General features: G+C 48.4%; 37 non-coding genes across 37 annotated transcripts; all 37 read left to right on the top strand.

Moving 5' to 3' along the window:
* Positions 1 to 110: 110 nt before the first annotated feature.
* LOC147969810 (5S ribosomal RNA) lies at positions 111 to 229 on the top strand. The gene has a single exon (XR_015605271.1). It is a non-coding gene; the product is annotated as a 5S ribosomal RNA (ribosomal RNA).
* A 364-nt stretch (positions 230 to 593) lies between these two features.
* Positions 594 to 712, top strand: LOC147969809 (5S ribosomal RNA). The gene has a single exon (XR_015606025.1). It is a non-coding gene; the product is annotated as a 5S ribosomal RNA (ribosomal RNA).
* Positions 713 to 1,076: 364 nt separating this feature from the next.
* Positions 1,077 to 1,195, top strand: LOC147969808 (5S ribosomal RNA). The gene has a single exon (XR_015605270.1). It is a non-coding gene; the product is annotated as a 5S ribosomal RNA (ribosomal RNA).
* A 364-nt stretch (positions 1,196 to 1,559) lies between these two features.
* LOC147969807 (5S ribosomal RNA) lies at positions 1,560 to 1,678 on the top strand. The gene has a single exon (XR_015605269.1). It is a non-coding gene; the product is annotated as a 5S ribosomal RNA (ribosomal RNA).
* A 364-nt stretch (positions 1,679 to 2,042) lies between these two features.
* On the top strand, positions 2,043 to 2,161 carry LOC147969806 (5S ribosomal RNA). The gene has a single exon (XR_015605268.1). It is a non-coding gene; the product is annotated as a 5S ribosomal RNA (ribosomal RNA).
* Positions 2,162 to 2,525: 364 nt separating this feature from the next.
* Positions 2,526 to 2,644, top strand: LOC147969805 (5S ribosomal RNA). Its single transcript, XR_015606024.1, has one exon. It is a non-coding gene; the product is annotated as a 5S ribosomal RNA (ribosomal RNA).
* A 364-nt stretch (positions 2,645 to 3,008) lies between these two features.
* LOC147969804 (5S ribosomal RNA) lies at positions 3,009 to 3,127 on the top strand. Its single transcript, XR_015605267.1, has one exon. It is a non-coding gene; the product is annotated as a 5S ribosomal RNA (ribosomal RNA).
* A 364-nt stretch (positions 3,128 to 3,491) lies between these two features.
* Positions 3,492 to 3,610, top strand: LOC147969803 (5S ribosomal RNA). Its single transcript, XR_015606023.1, has one exon. It is a non-coding gene; the product is annotated as a 5S ribosomal RNA (ribosomal RNA).
* Positions 3,611 to 3,974: 364 nt separating this feature from the next.
* Positions 3,975 to 4,093, top strand: LOC147969802 (5S ribosomal RNA). The gene has a single exon (XR_015605266.1). It is a non-coding gene; the product is annotated as a 5S ribosomal RNA (ribosomal RNA).
* Positions 4,094 to 4,457: 364 nt separating this feature from the next.
* Positions 4,458 to 4,576, top strand: LOC147969801 (5S ribosomal RNA). The gene has a single exon (XR_015606022.1). It is a non-coding gene; the product is annotated as a 5S ribosomal RNA (ribosomal RNA).
* A 364-nt stretch (positions 4,577 to 4,940) lies between these two features.
* Positions 4,941 to 5,059, top strand: LOC147969800 (5S ribosomal RNA). Its single transcript, XR_015606021.1, has one exon. It is a non-coding gene; the product is annotated as a 5S ribosomal RNA (ribosomal RNA).
* Positions 5,060 to 5,423: 364 nt separating this feature from the next.
* On the top strand, positions 5,424 to 5,542 carry LOC147969799 (5S ribosomal RNA). The gene has a single exon (XR_015606020.1). It is a non-coding gene; the product is annotated as a 5S ribosomal RNA (ribosomal RNA).
* Positions 5,543 to 5,906: 364 nt separating this feature from the next.
* On the top strand, positions 5,907 to 6,025 carry LOC147969798 (5S ribosomal RNA). The gene has a single exon (XR_015606388.1). It is a non-coding gene; the product is annotated as a 5S ribosomal RNA (ribosomal RNA).
* A 364-nt stretch (positions 6,026 to 6,389) lies between these two features.
* LOC147969797 (5S ribosomal RNA) lies at positions 6,390 to 6,508 on the top strand. The gene has a single exon (XR_015605265.1). It is a non-coding gene; the product is annotated as a 5S ribosomal RNA (ribosomal RNA).
* Positions 6,509 to 6,872: 364 nt separating this feature from the next.
* On the top strand, positions 6,873 to 6,991 carry LOC147969796 (5S ribosomal RNA). Its single transcript, XR_015606397.1, has one exon. It is a non-coding gene; the product is annotated as a 5S ribosomal RNA (ribosomal RNA).
* Positions 6,992 to 7,355: 364 nt separating this feature from the next.
* On the top strand, positions 7,356 to 7,474 carry LOC147969795 (5S ribosomal RNA). The gene has a single exon (XR_015605264.1). It is a non-coding gene; the product is annotated as a 5S ribosomal RNA (ribosomal RNA).
* A 363-nt stretch (positions 7,475 to 7,837) lies between these two features.
* Positions 7,838 to 7,956, top strand: LOC147969794 (5S ribosomal RNA). Its single transcript, XR_015605263.1, has one exon. It is a non-coding gene; the product is annotated as a 5S ribosomal RNA (ribosomal RNA).
* A 364-nt stretch (positions 7,957 to 8,320) lies between these two features.
* On the top strand, positions 8,321 to 8,439 carry LOC147969793 (5S ribosomal RNA). The gene has a single exon (XR_015605262.1). It is a non-coding gene; the product is annotated as a 5S ribosomal RNA (ribosomal RNA).
* Positions 8,440 to 8,803: 364 nt separating this feature from the next.
* Positions 8,804 to 8,922, top strand: LOC147969792 (5S ribosomal RNA). The gene has a single exon (XR_015605943.1). It is a non-coding gene; the product is annotated as a 5S ribosomal RNA (ribosomal RNA).
* A 364-nt stretch (positions 8,923 to 9,286) lies between these two features.
* LOC147969791 (5S ribosomal RNA) lies at positions 9,287 to 9,405 on the top strand. Its single transcript, XR_015605261.1, has one exon. It is a non-coding gene; the product is annotated as a 5S ribosomal RNA (ribosomal RNA).
* A 364-nt stretch (positions 9,406 to 9,769) lies between these two features.
* LOC147969790 (5S ribosomal RNA) lies at positions 9,770 to 9,888 on the top strand. The gene has a single exon (XR_015605260.1). It is a non-coding gene; the product is annotated as a 5S ribosomal RNA (ribosomal RNA).
* A 364-nt stretch (positions 9,889 to 10,252) lies between these two features.
* On the top strand, positions 10,253 to 10,371 carry LOC147969789 (5S ribosomal RNA). The gene has a single exon (XR_015605259.1). It is a non-coding gene; the product is annotated as a 5S ribosomal RNA (ribosomal RNA).
* A 364-nt stretch (positions 10,372 to 10,735) lies between these two features.
* On the top strand, positions 10,736 to 10,854 carry LOC147969788 (5S ribosomal RNA). The gene has a single exon (XR_015605258.1). It is a non-coding gene; the product is annotated as a 5S ribosomal RNA (ribosomal RNA).
* Positions 10,855 to 11,218: 364 nt separating this feature from the next.
* LOC147969787 (5S ribosomal RNA) lies at positions 11,219 to 11,337 on the top strand. Its single transcript, XR_015605812.1, has one exon. It is a non-coding gene; the product is annotated as a 5S ribosomal RNA (ribosomal RNA).
* Positions 11,338 to 11,701: 364 nt separating this feature from the next.
* On the top strand, positions 11,702 to 11,820 carry LOC147969786 (5S ribosomal RNA). Its single transcript, XR_015605257.1, has one exon. It is a non-coding gene; the product is annotated as a 5S ribosomal RNA (ribosomal RNA).
* A 364-nt stretch (positions 11,821 to 12,184) lies between these two features.
* Positions 12,185 to 12,303, top strand: LOC147969785 (5S ribosomal RNA). Its single transcript, XR_015605256.1, has one exon. It is a non-coding gene; the product is annotated as a 5S ribosomal RNA (ribosomal RNA).
* A 364-nt stretch (positions 12,304 to 12,667) lies between these two features.
* Positions 12,668 to 12,786, top strand: LOC147969784 (5S ribosomal RNA). Its single transcript, XR_015605255.1, has one exon. It is a non-coding gene; the product is annotated as a 5S ribosomal RNA (ribosomal RNA).
* Positions 12,787 to 13,150: 364 nt separating this feature from the next.
* Positions 13,151 to 13,269, top strand: LOC147969783 (5S ribosomal RNA). Its single transcript, XR_015605254.1, has one exon. It is a non-coding gene; the product is annotated as a 5S ribosomal RNA (ribosomal RNA).
* A 364-nt stretch (positions 13,270 to 13,633) lies between these two features.
* LOC147969782 (5S ribosomal RNA) lies at positions 13,634 to 13,752 on the top strand. The gene has a single exon (XR_015605253.1). It is a non-coding gene; the product is annotated as a 5S ribosomal RNA (ribosomal RNA).
* Positions 13,753 to 14,116: 364 nt separating this feature from the next.
* On the top strand, positions 14,117 to 14,235 carry LOC147969781 (5S ribosomal RNA). The gene has a single exon (XR_015606240.1). It is a non-coding gene; the product is annotated as a 5S ribosomal RNA (ribosomal RNA).
* Positions 14,236 to 14,599: 364 nt separating this feature from the next.
* On the top strand, positions 14,600 to 14,718 carry LOC147969780 (5S ribosomal RNA). The gene has a single exon (XR_015605252.1). It is a non-coding gene; the product is annotated as a 5S ribosomal RNA (ribosomal RNA).
* A 364-nt stretch (positions 14,719 to 15,082) lies between these two features.
* Positions 15,083 to 15,201, top strand: LOC147969779 (5S ribosomal RNA). Its single transcript, XR_015605251.1, has one exon. It is a non-coding gene; the product is annotated as a 5S ribosomal RNA (ribosomal RNA).
* A 364-nt stretch (positions 15,202 to 15,565) lies between these two features.
* On the top strand, positions 15,566 to 15,684 carry LOC147969778 (5S ribosomal RNA). The gene has a single exon (XR_015605250.1). It is a non-coding gene; the product is annotated as a 5S ribosomal RNA (ribosomal RNA).
* Positions 15,685 to 16,048: 364 nt separating this feature from the next.
* On the top strand, positions 16,049 to 16,167 carry LOC147969777 (5S ribosomal RNA). The gene has a single exon (XR_015605249.1). It is a non-coding gene; the product is annotated as a 5S ribosomal RNA (ribosomal RNA).
* Positions 16,168 to 16,531: 364 nt separating this feature from the next.
* On the top strand, positions 16,532 to 16,650 carry LOC147969776 (5S ribosomal RNA). Its single transcript, XR_015605248.1, has one exon. It is a non-coding gene; the product is annotated as a 5S ribosomal RNA (ribosomal RNA).
* A 364-nt stretch (positions 16,651 to 17,014) lies between these two features.
* On the top strand, positions 17,015 to 17,133 carry LOC147969775 (5S ribosomal RNA). Its single transcript, XR_015606239.1, has one exon. It is a non-coding gene; the product is annotated as a 5S ribosomal RNA (ribosomal RNA).
* A 364-nt stretch (positions 17,134 to 17,497) lies between these two features.
* Positions 17,498 to 17,616, top strand: LOC147969774 (5S ribosomal RNA). Its single transcript, XR_015605247.1, has one exon. It is a non-coding gene; the product is annotated as a 5S ribosomal RNA (ribosomal RNA).
* Positions 17,617 to 17,666: the final 50 nt, after the last annotated feature.

Here is a 17,666-nt window from a genome sequence, read left to right as displayed (position 1 = left end):
GCATTATCCATTAGTAGGCGACGGTTGTAATGGTAGTAAGAATGTATAGCCGTCTTTGCAGCGGACGTGGGAGTGGGAAGCATAAGGGATGAAGCCGGGGGTGACATGTCGGATGCGATCATACCAGCACTAAAGCACCGGATCCCATCAGAACTCCGAAGTTAAGCGTGCTTGGGCGAGAGTAGTACTAGGATGGGTGACCTCCTGGGAAGTCCTCGTGTTGCATTCCCTTTTTAATTATTTTTGTACGTACGTGAGGAACAGAACGCACGTGCGTGATATATATTAAGCCTGTCATCATATTTTTGACATTTGCGATATGTTTTAGCTCGGAGCTCGTTAGTCACGCGGCTAGGGAGAGTTGGGGCGCGAAAAGCGCGTTGTGAAAGGGGTGTAAAATACGTGTTGCTGCGGTATAGAGGGAGGGGTGGAAATAGTGGTAAACTCGTCTTCGTAGTTGAGCGAGAGAGTAAGTAGTATAGGGCATTATCCATTAGTAGGCGACGGTTGTAATGGTAGTAAGAATGTATAGCCGTCTTTGCAGCGGACGTGGGAGTGGGAAGCATAAGGGATGAAGCCGGGGGTGACATGTCGGATGCGATCATACCAGCACTAAAGCACCGGATCCCATCAGAACTCCGAAGTTAAGCGTGCTTGGGCGAGAGTAGTACTAGGATGGGTGACCTCCTAGGAAGTCCTCGTGTTGCATTCCCTTTTTAATTATTTTTGTACGTACGTGAGGAACAGAACGCACGTGCGTGATATATATTAAGCCTGTCATCATATTTTTGACATTTGCGATATGTTTTAGCTCGGAGCTCGTTAGTCACGCGGCTAGGGAGAGTTGGGGCGCGAAAAGCGCGTTGTGAAAGGGGTGTAAAATACGCGTTGCTGCGGTATAGAGGGAGGGGTGGAAATAGTGGTAAACTCGTCTTCGTAGTTGAGCGAGAGAGTAAGTAGTATAGGGCATTATCCATTAGTAGGCGACGGTTGTAATGGTAGTAAGAATGTATAGCCGTCTTTGCAGCGGACGTGGGAGTGGGAAGCATAAGGGATGAAGCCGGGGGTGACATGTCGGATGCGATCATACCAGCACTAAAGCACCGGATCCCATCAGAACTCCGAAGTTAAGCGTGCTTGGGCGAGAGTAGTACTAGGATGGGTGACCTCCTGGGAAGTCCTCGTGTTGCATTCCCTTTTTAATTATTTTTGTACGTACGTGAGGAACAGATCGCACGTGCGTGATATATATTAAGCCTGTCATCATATTTTTGACATTTGCGATATGTTTTAGCTCGGAGCTCGTTAGTCACGCGGCTAGGGAGAGTTGGGGCGCGAAAAGCGCGTTGTGAAAGGGGTGTAAAATACGTGTTGCTGCGGTATAGAGGGAGGGGTGGAAATAGTGGTAAACTCGTCTTCGTAGTTGAGCGAGAGAGTAAGTAGTATAGGGCATTATCCATTAGTAGGCGACGGTTGTAATGGTAGTAAGAATGTATAGCCGTCTTTGCAGCGGACGTGGGAGTGGGAAGCATAAGGGATGAAGCCGGGGGTGACATGTCGGATGCGATCATACCAGCACTAAAGCACCGGATCCCATCAGAACTCCGAAGTTAAGCGTGCTTGGGCGAGAGTAGTACTAGGATGGGTGACCTCCTGGGAAGTCCTCGTGTTGCATTCCCTTTTTAATTATTTTTGTACGTACGTGAGGAACAGAACGCACGTGCGTGATATATATTAAGCCTGTCATCATATTTTTGACATTTGCGATATGTTTTAGCTCGGAGCTCGTTAGTCACGCGGCTAGGGAGAGTTGGGGCGCGAAAAGCGCGTTGTGAAAGGGGTGTAAAATACGTGTTGCTGCGGTATAGAGGGAGGGGTGGAAATAGTGGTAAACTCGTCTTCGTAGTTGAGCGAGAGAGTAAGTAGTATAGGGCATTATCCATTAGTAGGCGACGGTTGTAATGGTAGTAAGAATGTATAGCCGTCTTTGCAGCGGACGTGGGAGTGGGAAGCATAAGGGATGAAGCCGGGGGTGACATGTCGGATGCGATCATACCAGCACTAAAGCACCGGATCCCATCAGAACTCCGAAGTTAAGCGTGCTTGGGCGAGAGTAGTACTAGGATGGGTGACCTCCTGGGAAGTCCTCGTGTTGCATTCCCTTTTTAATTATTTTTGTACGTACGTGAGGAACAGAACGCACGTGCGTGATATATATTAAGCCTGTCATCATATTTTTGACATTTGCGATGTGTTTTAGCTCGGAGCTCGTTAGTCACGCGGCTAGGGAGAGTTGGGGCGCGAAAAGCGCGTTGTGAAAGGGGTGTAAAATACGTGTTGCTGCGGTATAGAGGGAGGGGTGGAAATAGTGGTAAACTCGTCTTCGTAGTTGAGCGAGAGAGTAAGTAGTATAGGGCATTATCCATTAGTAGGCGACGGTTGTAATGGTAGTAAGAATGTATAGCCGTCTTTGCAGCGGACGTGGGAGTGGGAAGCATAAGGGATGAAGCCGGGGGTGACATGTCGGATGCGATCATACCAGCACTAAAGCACCGGATCCCATCAGAACTCCGAAGTTAAGCGTGCTTGGGCGAGAGTAGTACTAGGATGGGTGACCTCCTAGGAAGTCCTCGTGTTGCATTCCCTTTTTAATTATTTTTGTACGTACGTGAGGAACAGAACGCACGTGCGTGATATATATTAAGCCTGTCATCATATTTTTGACATTTGCGATATGTTTTAGCTCGGAGCTCGTTAGTCACGCGGCTAGGGAGAGTTCGGGCGCGAAAAGCGCGTTGTGAAAGGGGTGTAAAATACGTGTTGCTGCGGTATAGAGGGAGGGGTGGAAATAGTGGTAAACTCGTCTTCGTAGTTGAGCGAGAGAGTAAGTAGTATAGGGCATTATCCATTAGTAGGCGACGGTTGTAATGGTAGTAAGAATGTATAGCCGTCTTTGCAGCGGACGTGGGAGTGGGAAGCATAAGGGATGAAGCCGGGGGTGACATGTCGGATGCGATCATACCAGCACTAAAGCACCGGATCCCATCAGAACTCCGAAGTTAAGCGTGCTTGGGCGAGAGTAGTACTAGGATGGGTGACCTCCTGGGAAGTCCTCGTGTTGCATTCCCTTTTTAATTATTTTTGTACGTACGTGAGGAACAGAACGCACGTGCGTGATATATATTAAGCCTGTCATCATATTTTTGACATTTGCGATATGTTTTAGCTCGGAGCTCGTTAGTCACGCGGCTAGGGAGAGTTGGGGCGCGAAAAGCGCGTTGTGAAAGGGGTGTAAAATACGTGTTGCTGCGGTATAGAGGGAGGGGTGGAAATAGTGGTAAACTCGTCTTCGTAGTTGAGCGAGAGAGTAAGTAGTATAGGGCATTATCCATTAGTAGGCGACGGTTGTAATGGTAGTAAGAATGTATAGCCGTCTTTGCAGCGGACGTGGGAGTGGGAAGCATAAGGGATGAAGCCGGGGGTAACATGTCGGATGCGATCATACCAGCACTAAAGCACCGGATCCCATCAGAACTCCGAAGTTAAGCGTGCTTGGGCGAGAGTAGTACTAGGATGGGTGACCTCCTAGGAAGTCCTCGTGTTGCATTCCCTTTTTAATTATTTTTGTACGTACGTGAGGAACAGAACGCACGTGCGTGATATATATTAAGCCTGTCATCATATTTTTGACATTTGCGATATGTTTTAGCTCGGAGCTCGTTAGTCACGCGGCTAGGGAGAGTTCGGGCGCGAAAAGCGCGTTGTGAAAGGGGTGTAAAATACGTGTTGCTGCGGTATAGAGGGAGGGGTGGAAATAGTGGTAAACTCGTCTTCGTAGTTGAGCGAGAGAGTAAGTAGTATAGGGCATTATCCATTAGTAGGCGACGGTTGTAATGGTAGTAAGAATGTATAGCCGTCTTTGCAGCGGACGTGGGAGTGGGAAGCATAAGGGATGAAGCCGGGGGTGACATGTCGGATGCGATCATACCAGCACTAAAGCACCGGATCCCATCAGAACTCCGAAGTTAAGCGTGCTTGGGCGAGAGTAGTACTAGGATGGGTGACCTCCTGGGAAGTCCTCGTGTTGCATTCCCTTTTTAATTATTTTTGTACGTACGTGAGGAACAGAACGCACGTGCGTGATATATATTAAGCCTGTCATCATATTTTTGACATTTGCGATATGTTTTAGCTCGGAGCTCGTTAGTCACGCGGCTAGGGAGAGTTGGGGCGCGAAAAGCGCGTTGTGAAAGGGGTGTAAAATACGTGTTGCTGCGGTATAGAGGGAGGGGTGGAAATAGTGGTAAACTCGTCTTCGTAGTTGAGCGAGAGAGTAAGTAGTATAGGGCATTATCCATTAGTAGGCGACGGTTGTAATGGTAGTAAGAATGTATAGCCGTCTTTGCAGCGGACGTGGGAGTGGGAAGCATAAGGGATGAAGCCGGGGGTGACATGTCGGATGCGATCATACCAGCACTAAAGCACCGGATCCCATCAGAACTCCGAAGTTAAGCGTGCTTGGGCGAGAGTAGTACTAGGATGGGTGACCTCCTAGGAAGTCCTCGTGTTGCATTCCCTTTTTAATTATTTTTGTACGTACGTGAGGAACAGAACGCACGTGCGTGATATATATTAAGCCTGTCATCATATTTTTGACATTTGCGATATGTTTTAGCTCGGAGCTCGTTAGTCACGCGGCTAGGGAGAGTTGGGGCGCGAAAAGCGCGTTGTGAAAGGGGTGTAAAATACGCGTTGCTGCGGTATAGAGGGAGGGGTGGAAATAGTGGTAAACTCGTCTTCGTAGTTGAGCGAGAGAGTAAGTAGTATAGGGCATTATCCATTAGTAGGCGACGGTTGTAATGGTAGTAAGAATGTATAGCCGTCTTTGCAGCGGACGTGGGAGTGGGAAGCATAAGGGATGAAGCCGGGGGTAACATGTCGGATGCGATCATACCAGCACTAAAGCACCGGATCCCATCAGAACTCCGAAGTTAAGCGTGCTTGGGCGAGAGTAGTACTAGGATGGGTGACCTCCTAGGAAGTCCTCGTGTTGCATTCCCTTTTTAATTATTTTTGTACGTACGTGAGGAACAGAACGCACGTGCGTGATATATATTAAGCCTGTCATCATATTTTTGACATTTGCGATATGTTTTAGCTCGGAGCTCGTTAGTCACGCGGCTAGGGAGAGTTGGGGCGCGAAAAGCGCGTTGTGAAAGGGGTGTAAAATACGTGTTGCTGCGGTATAGAGGGAGGGGTGGAAATAGTGGTAAACTCGTCTTCGTAGTTGAGCGAGAGAGTAAGTAGTATAGGGCATTATCCATTAGTAGGCGACGGTTGTAATGGTAGTAAGAATGTATAGCCGTCTTTGCAGCGGACGTGGGAGTGGGAAGCATAAGGGATGAAGCCGGGGGTGACATGTCGGATGCGATCATACCAGCACTAAAGCACCGGATCCCATCAGAACTCCGAAGTTAAGCGTGCTTGGGCGAGAGTAGTACTAGGATGGGTGACCTCCTAGGAAGTCCTCGTGTTGCATTCCCTTTTTAATTATTTTTGTACGTACGTGAGGAACAGAACGCACGTGCGTGATATATATTAAGCCTGTCATCATATTTTTGACATTTGCGATATGTTTTAGCTCGGAGCTCGTTAGTCACGCGGCTAGGGAGAGTTGGGGCGCGAAAAGCGCGTTGTGAAAGGGGTGTAAAATACGCGTTGCTGCGGTATAGAGGGAGGGGTGGAAATAGTGGTAAACTCGTCTTCGTAGTTGAGCGAGAGAGTAAGTAGTATAGGGCATTATCCATTAGTAGGCGACGGTTGTAATGGTAGTAAGAATGTATAGCCGTCTTTGCAGCGGACGTGGGAGTGGGAAGCATAAGGGATGAAGCCGGGGGTGACATGTCGGATGCGATCATACCAGCACTAAAGCACCGGATCCCATCAGAACTCCGAAGTTAAGCGTGCTTGGGCGAGAGTAGTACTAGGATGAGTGACCTCCTGGGAAGTCCTCGTGTTGCATTCCCTTTTTAATTATTTTTGTACGTACGTGAGGAACAGAACGCACGTGCGTGATATATATTAAGCCTGTCATCATATTTTTGACATTTGCGATATGTTTTAGCTCGGAGCTCGTTAGTCACGCGGCTAGGGAGAGTTGGGGCGCGAAAAGCGCGTTGTGAAAGGGGTGTAAAATACGTGTTGCTGCGGTATAGAGGGAGGGGTGGAAATAGTGGTAAACTCGTCTTCGTAGTTGAGCGAGAGAGTAAGTAGTATAGGGCATTATCCATTAGTAGGCGACGGTTGTAATGGTAGTAAGAATGTATAGCCGTCTTTGCAGCGGACGTGGGAGTGGGAAGCATAAGGGATGAAGCCGGGGGTGACATGTCGGATGCGATCATACCAGCACTAAAGCACCGGATCCCATCAGAACTCCGAAGTTAAGCGTGCTTGGGCGAGAGTAGTACTAGGATGGGTGACCTCCTGGGAAGTCCTCGTGTTGCATTCCCTTTTTAATTATTTTTGTACGTACGTGAGGAACAGAACGCACGTGCGTGATATATATTAAGCCTGTCATCATATTTTTGACATTTGCGATATGTTTTAGCTCGGAGCTCGTTAGTCACGCGGCTAGGGAGAGTTGGGGCGCGAAAAGCGCGTTGTGAAAGGGGTGTAAAATACGTGTTGCTGCGGTATAGAGGGAGGGGTGGAAATAGTGGTAAACTCGTCTTCGTAGTTGAGCGAGAGAGTAAGTAGTATAGGGCATTATCCATTAGTAGGCGACGGTTGTAATGGTAGTAAGAATGTATAGCCGTCTTTGCAGCGGACGTGGGAGTGGGAAGCATAAGGGATGAAGCCGGGGGTGACATGTCGGATGCGATCATACCAGCACTAAAGCACCGGATCCCATCAGAACTCCGAAGTTAAGCGTGCTTGGGCGAGAGTAGTACTAGGATGGGTGACCTCCTGGGAAGTCCTCTTGTTGCATTCCCTTTTTAATTATTTTTGTACGTACGTGAGGAACAGAACGCACGTGCGTGATATATATTAAGCCTGTCATCATATTTTTGACATTTGCGATATGTTTTAGCTCGGAGCTCGTTAGTCACGCGGCTAGGGAGAGTTGGGGCGCGAAAAGCGCGTTGTGAAAGGGGTGTAAAATACGTGTTGCTGCGGTATAGAGGGAGGGGTGGAAATAGTGGTAAACTCGTCTTCGTAGTTGAGCGAGAGAGTAAGTAGTATAGGGCATTATCCATTAGTAGGCGACGGTTGTAATGGTAGTAAGAATGTATAGCCGTCTTTGCAGCGGACGTGGGAGTGGGAAGCATAAGGGATGAAGCCGGGGGTGACATGTCGGATGCGATCATACCAGCACTAAAGCACCGGATCCCATCAGAACTCCGAAGTTAAGCGTGCTTGGGCGAGAGTAGTACTAGGATGGGTGACCTCCTGGGAAGTCCTCGTGTTGCATTCCCTTTTTAATTATTTTTGTACGTACGTGAGGAACAGAACGCACGTGCGTGATATATATTAAGCCTGTCATCATATTTTTGACATTTGCGATATGTTTTAGCTCGGAGCTCGTTAGTCACGCGGCTAGGGAGAGTTGGGGCGCGAAAGCGCGTTGTGAAAGGGGTGTAAAATACGTGTTGCTGCGGTATAGAGGGAGGGGTGGAAATAGTGGTAAACTCGTCTTCGTAGTTGAGCGAGAGAGTAAGTAGTATAGGGCATTATCCATTAGTAGGCGACGGTTGTAATGGTAGTAAGAATGTATAGCCGTCTTTGCAGCGGACGTGGGAGTGGGAAGCATAAGGGATGAAGCCGGGGGTGACATGTCGGATGCGATCATACCAGCACTAAAGCACCGGATCCCATCAGAACTCCGAAGTTAAGCGTGCTTGGGCGAGAGTAGTACTAGGATGGGTGACCTCCTGGGAAGTCCTCGTGTTGCATTCCCTTTTTAATTATTTTTGTACGTACGTGAGGAACAGAACGCACGTGCGTGATATATATTAAGCCTGTCATCATATTTTTGACATTTGCGATATGTTTTAGCTCGGAGCTCGTTAGTCACGCCGCTAGGGAGAGTTGGGGCGCGAAAAGCGCGTTGTGAAAGGGGTGTAAAATACGTGTTGCTGCGGTATAGAGGGAGGGGTGGAAATAGTGGTAAACTCGTCTTCGTAGTTGAGCGAGAGAGTAAGTAGTATAGGGCATTATCCATTAGTAGGCGACGGTTGTAATGGTAGTAAGAATGTATAGCCGTCTTTGCAGCGGACGTGGGAGTGGGAAGCATAAGGGATGAAGCCGGGGGTGACATGTCGGATGCGATCATACCAGCACTAAAGCACCGGATCCCATCAGAACTCCGAAGTTAAGCGTGCTTGGGCGAGAGTAGTACTAGGATGGGTGACCTCCTGGGAAGTCCTCGTGTTGCATTCCCTTTTTAATTATTTTTGTACGTACGTGAGGAACAGAACACACGTGCGTGATATATATTAAGCCTGTCATCATATTTTTGACATTTGCGATATGTTTTAGCTCGGAGCTCGTTAGTCACGCGGCTAGGGAGAGTTGGGGCGCGAAAAGCGCGTTGTGAAAGGGGTTTAAAATACGCGTTGCTGCGGTATAGAGGGAGGGGTGGAAATAGTGGTAAACTCGTCTTCGTAGTTGAGCGAGAGAGTAAGTAGTATAGGGCATTATCCATTAGTAGGCGACGGTTGTAATGGTAGTAAGAATGTATAGCCGTCTTTGCAGCGGACGTGGGAGTGGGAAGCATAAGGGATGAAGCCGGGGGTGACATGTCGGATGCGATCATACCAGCACTAAAGCACCGGATCCCATCAGAACTCTGAAGTTAAGCGTGCTTGGGCGAGAGTAGTACTAGGATGGGTGACCTCCTGGGAAGTCCTCGTGTTGCATTCCCTTTTTAATTATTTTTGTACGTACGTGAGGAACAGAACGCACGTGCGTGATATATATTAAGCCTGTCATCATATTTTTGACATTTGCGATATGTTTTAGCTCGGAGCTCGTTAGTCACGCGGCTAGGGAGAGTTGGGGCGCGAAAAGCGCGTTGTGAAAGGGGTGTAAAATACGTGTTGCTGCGGTATAGAGGGAGGGGTGGAAATAGTGGTAAACTCGTCTTCGTAGTTGAGCGAGAGAGTAAGTAGTATAGGGCATTATCCATTAGTAGGCGACGGTTGTAATGGTAGTAAGAATGTATAGCCGTCTTTGCAGCGGACGTGGGAGTGGGAAGCATAAGGGATGAAGCCGGGGGTGACATGTCGGATGCGATCATACCAGCACTAAAGCACCGGATCCCATCAGAACTCCGAAGTTAAGCGTGCTTGGGCGAGAGTAGTACTAGGATGGGTGACCTCCTGGGAAGTCCTCGTGTTGCATTCCCTTTTTAATTATTTTTGTACGTACGTGAGGAACAGAACGCACGTGCGTGATATATATTAAGCCTGTCATCATATTTTTGACATTTGCGATATGTTTTAGCTCGGAGCTCGTTAGTCACGCGGCTAGGGAGAGTTGGGGCGCGAAAAGCGCGTTGTGAAAGGGGTGTAAAATACGTGTTGCTGCGGTATAGAGGGAGGGGTGGAAATAGTGGTAAACTTGTCTTCGTAGTTGAGCGAGAGAGTAAGTAGTATAGGGCATTATCCATTAGTAGGCGACGGTTGTAATGGTAGTAAGAATGTATAGCCGTCTTTGCAGCGGACGTGGGAGTGGGAAGCATAAGGGATGAAGCCGGGGGTGACATGTCGGATGCGATCATACCAGCACTAAAGCACCGGATCCCATCAGAACTCCGAAGTTAAGCGTGCTTGGGCGAGAGTAGTACTAGGATGGGTGACCTCCTGGGAAGTCCTCGTGTTGCATTCCCTTTTTAATTATTTTTGTACGTACGTGAGGAACAGAACGCACGTGCGTGATATATATTAAGCCTGTCATCATATTTTTGACATTTGCGATATGTTTTAGCTCGGAGCTCGTTAGTCACGCGGCTAGGGAGAGTTGGGGCGCGAAAAGCGCGTTGTGAAAGGGGTGTAAAATACGCGTTGCTGCGGTATAGAGGGAGGGGTGGAAATAGTGGTAAACTCGTCTTCGTAGTTGAGCGAGAGAGTAAGTAGTATAGGGCATTATCCATTAGTAGGCGACGGTTGTAATGGTAGTAAGAATGTATAGCCGTCTTTGCAGCGGACGTGGGAGTGGGAAGCATAAGGGATGAAGCCGGGGGTGACATGTCGGATGCGATCATACCAGCACTAAAGCACCGGATCCCATCAGAACTCCGAAGTTAAGCGTGCTTGGGCGAGAGTAGTACTAGGATGGGTGACCTCCTGGGAAGTCCTCGTGTTGCATTCCCTTTTTAATTATTTTTGTACGTACGTGAGGAACAGAACGCACGTGCGTGATATATATTAAGCCTGTCATCATATTTTTGACATTTGCGATATGTTTTAGCTCGGAGCTCGTTAGTCACGCGGCTAGGGAGAGTTGGGGCGCGAAAAGCGCGTTGTGAAAGGGGTGTAAAATACGTGTTGCTGCGGTATAGAGGGAGGGGTGGAAATAGTGGTAAACTCGTCTTCGTAGTTGAGCGAGAGAGTAAGTAGTATAGGGCATTATCCATTAGTAGGCGACGGTTGTAATGGTAGTAAGAATGTATAGCCGTCTTTGCAGCGGACGTGGGAGTGGGAAGCATAAGGGATGAAGCCGGGGGTGACATGTCGGATGCGATCATACCAGCACTAAAGCACCGGATCCCATCAGAACTCCGAAGTTAAGCGTGCTTGGGCGAGAGTAGTACTAGGATGGGTGACCTCCTGGGAAGTCCTCGTGTTGCATTCCCTTTTTAATTATTTTTGTACGTACGTGAGGAACAGAACGCACGTGCGTGATATATATTAAGCCTGTCATCATATTTTTGACATTTGCGATATGTTTTAGCTCGGAGCTCGTTAGTCACGCGGCTAGGGAGAGTTGGGGCGCGAAAAGCGCGTTGTGAAAGGGGTGTAAAATACGTGTTGCTGCGGTATAGAGGGAGGGGTGGAAATAGTGGTAAACTCGTCTTCGTAGTTGAGCGAGAGAGTAAGTAGTATAGGGCATTATCCATTAGTAGGCGACGGTTGTAATGGTAGTAAGAATGTATAGCCGTCTTTGCAGCGGACGTGGGAGTGGGAAGCATAAGGGATGAAGCCGGGGGTGACATGTCGGATGCGATCATACCAGCACTAAAGCACCGGATCCCATCAGAACTCCGAAGTTAAGTGTGCTTGGGCGAGAGTAGTACTAGGATGGGTGACCTCCTGGGAAGTCCTCGTGTTGCATTCCCTTTTTAATTATTTTTGTACGTACGTGAGGAACAGAACGCACGTGCGTGATATATATTAAGCCTGTCATCATATTTTTGACATTTGCGATATGTTTTAGCTCGGAGCTCGTTAGTCACGCGGCTAGGGAGAGTTGGGGCGCGAAAAGCGCGTTGTGAAAGGGGTGTAAAATACGTGTTGCTGCGGTATAGAGGGAGGGGTGGAAATAGTGGTAAACTCGTCTTCGTAGTTGAGCGAGAGAGTAAGTAGTATAGGGCATTATCCATTAGTAGGCGACGGTTGTAATGGTAGTAAGAATGTATAGCCGTCTTTGCAGCGGACGTGGGAGTGGGAAGCATAAGGGATGAAGCCGGGGGTGACATGTCGGATGCGATCATACCAGCACTAAAGCACCGGATCCCATCAGAACTCCGAAGTTAAGCGTGCTTGGGCGAGAGTAGTACTAGGATGGGTGACCTCCTGGGAAGTCCTCGTGTTGCATTCCCTTTTTAATTATTTTTGTACGTACGTGAGGAACAGAACGCACGTGCGTGATATATATTAAGCCTGTCATCATATTTTTGACATTTGCGATATGTTTTAGCTCGGAGCTCGTTAGTCACGCGGCTAGGGAGAGTTGGGGCGCGAAAAGCGCGTTGTGAAAGGGGTGTAAAATACGTGTTGCTGCGGTATAGAGGGAGGGGTGGAAATAGTGGTAAACTCGTCTTCGTAGTTGAGCGAGAGAGTAAGTAGTATAGGGCATTATCCATTAGTAGGCGACGGTTGTAATGGTAGTAAGAATGTATAGCCGTCTTTGCAGCGGACGTGGGAGTGGGAAGCATAAGGGATGAAGCCGGGGGTGACATGTCGGATGCGATCATACCAGCACTAAAGCACCGGATCCCATCAGAACTCCGAAGTTAAGCGTGCTTGGGCGAGAGTAGTACTAGGATGGGTGACCTCCTGGGAAGTCCTCGTGTTGCATTCCCTTTTTAATTATTTTTGTACGTACGTGAGGAACAGAACGCACGTGCGTGATATATATTAAGCCTGTCATCATATTTTTGACATTTGCGATATGTTTTAGCTCGGAGCTCGTTAGTCACGCGGCTAGGGAGAGTTGGGGCGCGAAAAGCGCGTTGTGAAAGGGGTGTAAAATACGTGTTGCTGCGGTATAGAGGGAGGGGTGGAAATAGTGGTAAACTCGTCTTCGTAGTTGAGCGAGAGAGTAAGTAGTATAGGGCATTATCCATTAGTAGGCGACGGTTGTAATGGTAGTAAGAATGTATAGCCGTCTTTGCAGCGGACGTGGGAGTGGGAAGCATAAGGGATGAAGCCGGGGGTGACATGTCGGATGCGATCATACCAGCACTAAAGCACCGGATCCCATCAGAACTCCGAAGTTAAGCGTGCTTGGGCGAGAGTAGTACTAGGATGGGTGACCTCCTGGGAAGTCCTCGTGTTGCATTCCCTTTTTAATTATTTTTGTACGTACGTGAGGAACAGAACGCACGTGCGTGATATATATTAAGCCTGTCATCATATTTTTGACATTTGCGATATGTTTTAGCTCGGAGCTCGTTAGTCACGCGGCTAGGGAGAGTTGGGGCGCGAAAAGCGCGTTGTGAAAGGGGTGTAAAATACGTGTTGCTGCGGTATAGAGGGAGGGGTGGAAATAGTGGTAAACTCGTCTTCGTAGTTGAGCGAGAGAGTAAGTAGTATAGGGCATTATCCATTAGTAGGCGACGGTTGTAATGGTAGTAAGAATGTATAGCCGTCTTTGCAGCGGACGTGGGAGTGGGAAGCATAAGGGATGAAGCCGGGGGTGACATGTCGGATGCGATCATACCAGCACTAAAGCACCGGATCCCATCAGAACTCCGAAGTTAAGCGTGCTTGGGCGAGAGTAGTACTAGGATGGGTGACCTCCTGGGAAGTCCTCGTGTTGCATTCCCTTTTTAATTATTTTTGTACGTACGTGAGGAACAGAACGCACGTGCGTGATATATATTAAGCCTGTCATCATATTTTTGACATTTGCGATATGTTTTAGCTCGGAGCTCGTTAGTCACGCGGCTAGGGAGAGTTGGGGCGCGAAAAGCGCGTTGTGAAAGGGGTGTAAAATACGTGTTGCTGCGGTATAGAGGGAGGGGTGGAAATAGTGGTAAACTCGTCTTCGTAGTTGAGCGAGAGAGTAAGTAGTATAGGGCATTATCCATTAGTAGGCGACGGTTGTAATGGTAGTAAGAATGTATAGCCGTCTTTGCAGCGGACGTGGGAGTGGGAAGCATAAGGGATGAAGCCGGGGGTGACATGTCGGATGCGATCATACCAGCACTAAAGCACCGGATCCCATCAGAACTCCGAAGTTAAGCGTGCTTGGGCGAGAGTAGTACTAGGATGGGTGACCTCCTGGGAAGTCCTCGTGTTGCATTCCCTTTTTAATTATTTTTGTACGTACGTGAGGAACAGAACGCACGTGCGTGATATATATTAAGCCTGTCATCATATTTTTGACATTTGCGATATGTTTTAGCTCGGAGCTCGTTAGTCACGCGGCTAGGGAGAGTTGGGGCGCGAAAAGCGCGTTGTGAAAGGGGTGTAAAATACGTGTTGCTGCGGTATAGAGGGAGGGGTGGAAATAGTGGTAAACTCGTCTTCGTAGTTGAGCGAGAGAGTAAGTAGTATAGGGCATTATCCATTAGTAGGCGACGGTTGTAATGGTAGTAAGAATGTATAGCCGTCTTTGCAGCGGACGTGGGAGTGGGAAGCATAAGGGATGAAGCCGGGGGTGACATGTCGGATGCGATCATACCAGCACTAAAGCACCGGATCCCATCAGAACTCCGAAGTTAAGCGTGCTTGGGCGAGAGTAGTACTAGGATGGGTGACCTCCTCGGAAGTCCTCGTGTTGCATTCCCTTTTTAATTATTTTTGTACGTACGTGAGGAACAGAACGCACGTGCGTGATATATATTAAGCCTGTCATCATATTTTTGACATTTGCGATATGTTTTAGCTCGGAGCTCGTTAGTCACGCGGCTAGGGAGAGTTGGGGCGCGAAAAGCGCGTTGTGAAAGGGGTGTAAAATACGTGTTGCTGCGGTATAGAGGGAGGGGTGGAAATAGTGGTAAACTCGTCTTCGTAGTTGAGCGAGAGAGTAAGTAGTATAGGGCATTATCCATTAGTAGGCGACGGTTGTAATGGTAGTAAGAATGTATAGCCGTCTTTGCAGCGGACGTGGGAGTGGGAAGCATAAGGGATGAAGCCGGGGGTGACATGTCGGATGCGATCATACCAGCACTAAAGCACCGGATCCCATCAGAACTCCGAAGTTAAGCGTGCTTGGGCGAGAGTAGTACTAGGATGGGTGACCTCCTGGGAAGTCCTCGTGTTGCATTCCCTTTTTAATTATTTTTGTACGTACGTGAGGAACAGAACGCACGTGCGTGATATATATTAAGCCTGTCATCATATTTTTGACATTTGCGATATGTTTTAGCTCGGAGCTCGTTAGTCACGCGGCTAGGGAGAGTTGGGGCGCGAAAAGCGCGTTGTGAAAGGGGTGTAAAATACGTGTTGCTGCGGTATAGAGGGAGGGGTGGAAATAGTGGTAAACTCGTCTTCGTAGTTGAGCGAGAGAGTAAGTAGTATAGGGCATTATCCATTAGTAGGCGACGGTTGTAATGGTAGTAAGAATGTATAGCCGTCTTTGCAGCGGACGTGGGAGTGGGAAGCATAAGGGATGAGGCCGGGGGTGACATGTCGGATGCGATCATACCAGCACTAAAGCACCGGATCCCATCAGAACTCCGAAGTTAAGCGTGCTTGGGCGAGAGTAGTACTAGGATGGGTGACCTCCTGGGAAGTCCTCGTGTTGCATTCCCTTTTTAATTATTTTTGTACGTACGTGAGGAACAGAACGCACGTGCGTGATATATATTAAGCCTGTCATCATATTTTTGACATTTGCGATATGTTTTAGCTCGGAGCTCGTTAGTCACGCGGCTAGGGAGAGTTGGGGCGCGAAAAGCGCGTTGTGAAAGGGGTGTAAAATACGCGTTGCTGCGGTATAGAGGGAGGGGTGGAAATAGTGGTAAACTCGTCTTCGTAGTTGAGCGAGAGAGTAAGTAGTATAGGGCATTATCCATTAGTAGGCGACGGTTGTAATGGTAGTAAGAATGTATAGCCGTCTTTGCAGCGGACGTGGGAGTGGGAAGCATAAGGGATGAAGCCGGGGGTGACATGTCGGATGCGATCATACCAGCACTAAAGCACCGGATCCCATCAGAACTCCGAAGTTAAGCGTGCTTGGGCGAGAGTAGTACTAGGATGGGTGACCTCCTGGGAAGTCCTCGTGTTGCATTCCCTTTTTAATTATTTTTGTACGTACGTGAGGAACAGAACGCACGTGCGTGATATATATTAAGCCTGTCATCATATTTTTGACATTTGCGATATGTTTTAGCTCGGAGCTCGTTAGTCACGCGGCTAGGGAGAGTTGGGGCGCGAAAAGCGCGTTGTGAAAGGGGTGTAAAATACGTGTTGCTGCGGTATAGAGGGAGGGGTGGAAATAGTGGTAAACTCGTCTTCGTAGTTGAGCGAGAGAGTAAGTAGTATAGGGCATTATCCATTAGTAGGCGACGGTTGTAATGGTAGTAAGAATGTATAGCCGTCTTTGCAGCGGACGTGGGAGTGGGAAGCATAAGGGATGAAGCCGGGGGTGACATGTCGGATGCGATCATACCAGCACTAAAGCACCGGATCCCATCAGAACTCCGAAGTTAAGCGTGCTTGGGCGAGAGTAGTACTAGGATGGGTGACCTCCTGGGAAGTCCTCGTGTTGCATTCCCTTTTTAATTATTTTTGTACGTACGTGAGGAACAGAACGCACGTGCGTGATATATATTAAGCCTGTCATCATATTTTTGACATTTGCGATATGTTTTAGCTCGGAGCTCGTTAGTCACGCGGCTAGGGAGAGTTGGGGCGCGAAAAGCGCGTTGTGAAAGGGGTGTAAAATACGTGTTGCTGCGGTATAGAGGGAGGGGTGGAAATAGTGGTAAACTCGTCTTCGTAGTTGAGCGAGAGAGTAAGTAGTATAGGGCATTATCCATTAGTAGGCGACGGTTGTAATGGTAGTAAGAATGTATAGCCGTCTTTGCAGCGGACGTGGGAGTGGGAAGCATAAGGGATGAGGCCGGGGGTGACATGTCGGATGCGATCATACCAGCACTAAAGCACCGGATCCCATCAGAACTCCGAAGTTAAGCGTGCTTGGGCGAGAGTAGTACTAGGATGGGTGACCTCCTGGGAAGTCCTCGTGTTGCATTCCCTTTTTAATTATTTTTGTACGTACGTGAGGAACAGAACGCACGTGCGTGATATATATTAAGCCTGTCATCATATTTTTGACATTTGCGATATGTTTTAGCTTGGAGCTCGTTAGTCACGCGGCTAGGGAGAGTTGGGGCGCGAAAAGCGCGTTGTGAAAGGGGTGTAAAATACGTGTTGCTGCGGTATAGAGGGAGGGGTGGAAATAGTGGTAAACTCGTCTTCGTAGTTGAGCGAGAGAGTAAGTAGTATAGGGCATTATCCATTAGTAGGCGACGGTTGTAATGGTAGTAAGAATGTATAGCCGTCTTTGCAGCGGACGTGGGAGTGGGAAGCATAAGGGATGAAGCCGGGGGTGACATGTCGGATGCGATCATACCAGCACTAAAGCACCGGATCCCATCAGAACTCCGAAGTTAAGCGTGCTTGGGCGAGAGTAGTACTAGGATGGGTGACCTCCTCGGAAGTCCTCGTGTTGCATTCCCTTTTTAATTATTTTTGTACGTACGTGAGGAACAGAACGCACGTGCGTGATATATATTAAGCCTGTCATCATATTTTTGACATTTGCGATATGTTTTAGCTCGGAGCTCGTTAGTCACGCGGCTAGGGAGAGTTGGGGCGCGAAAAGCGCGTTGTGAAAGGGGTGTAAAATACGTGTTGCTGCGGTATAGAGGGAGGGGTGGAAATAGTGGTAAACTCGTCTTCGTAGTTGAGCGAGAGAGTAAGTAGTATAGGGCATTATCCATTAGTAGGCGACGGTTGTAATGGTAGTAAGAATGTATAGCCGTCTTTGCAGCGGACGTGGGAGTGGGAAGCATAAGGGATGAAGCCGGGGGTGACATGTCGGATGCGATCATACCAGCACTAAAGCACCGGATCCCATCAGAACTCCGAAGTTAAGCGTGCTTGGGCGAGAGTAGTACTAGGATGGGTGACCTCCTGGGAAGTCCTCGTGTTGCATTCCCTTTTTAATTATTTTTGTACGTACGTGAGGAACAGAACGCACGTGCGTGA

Source organism: Triticum urartu, chromosome 5A, assembly GCF_056163025.1.
Source record: "Triticum urartu cultivar PI428250 chromosome 5A, HENAU_Tu73, whole genome shotgun sequence".
Classification (NCBI taxonomy): Eukaryota; Viridiplantae; Streptophyta; class Magnoliopsida; order Poales; family Poaceae; genus Triticum; species Triticum urartu.
The sequence above is the reverse complement of the archived record's forward strand: the minus strand, read 5'-3'. Positions and strand labels throughout refer to the sequence as shown.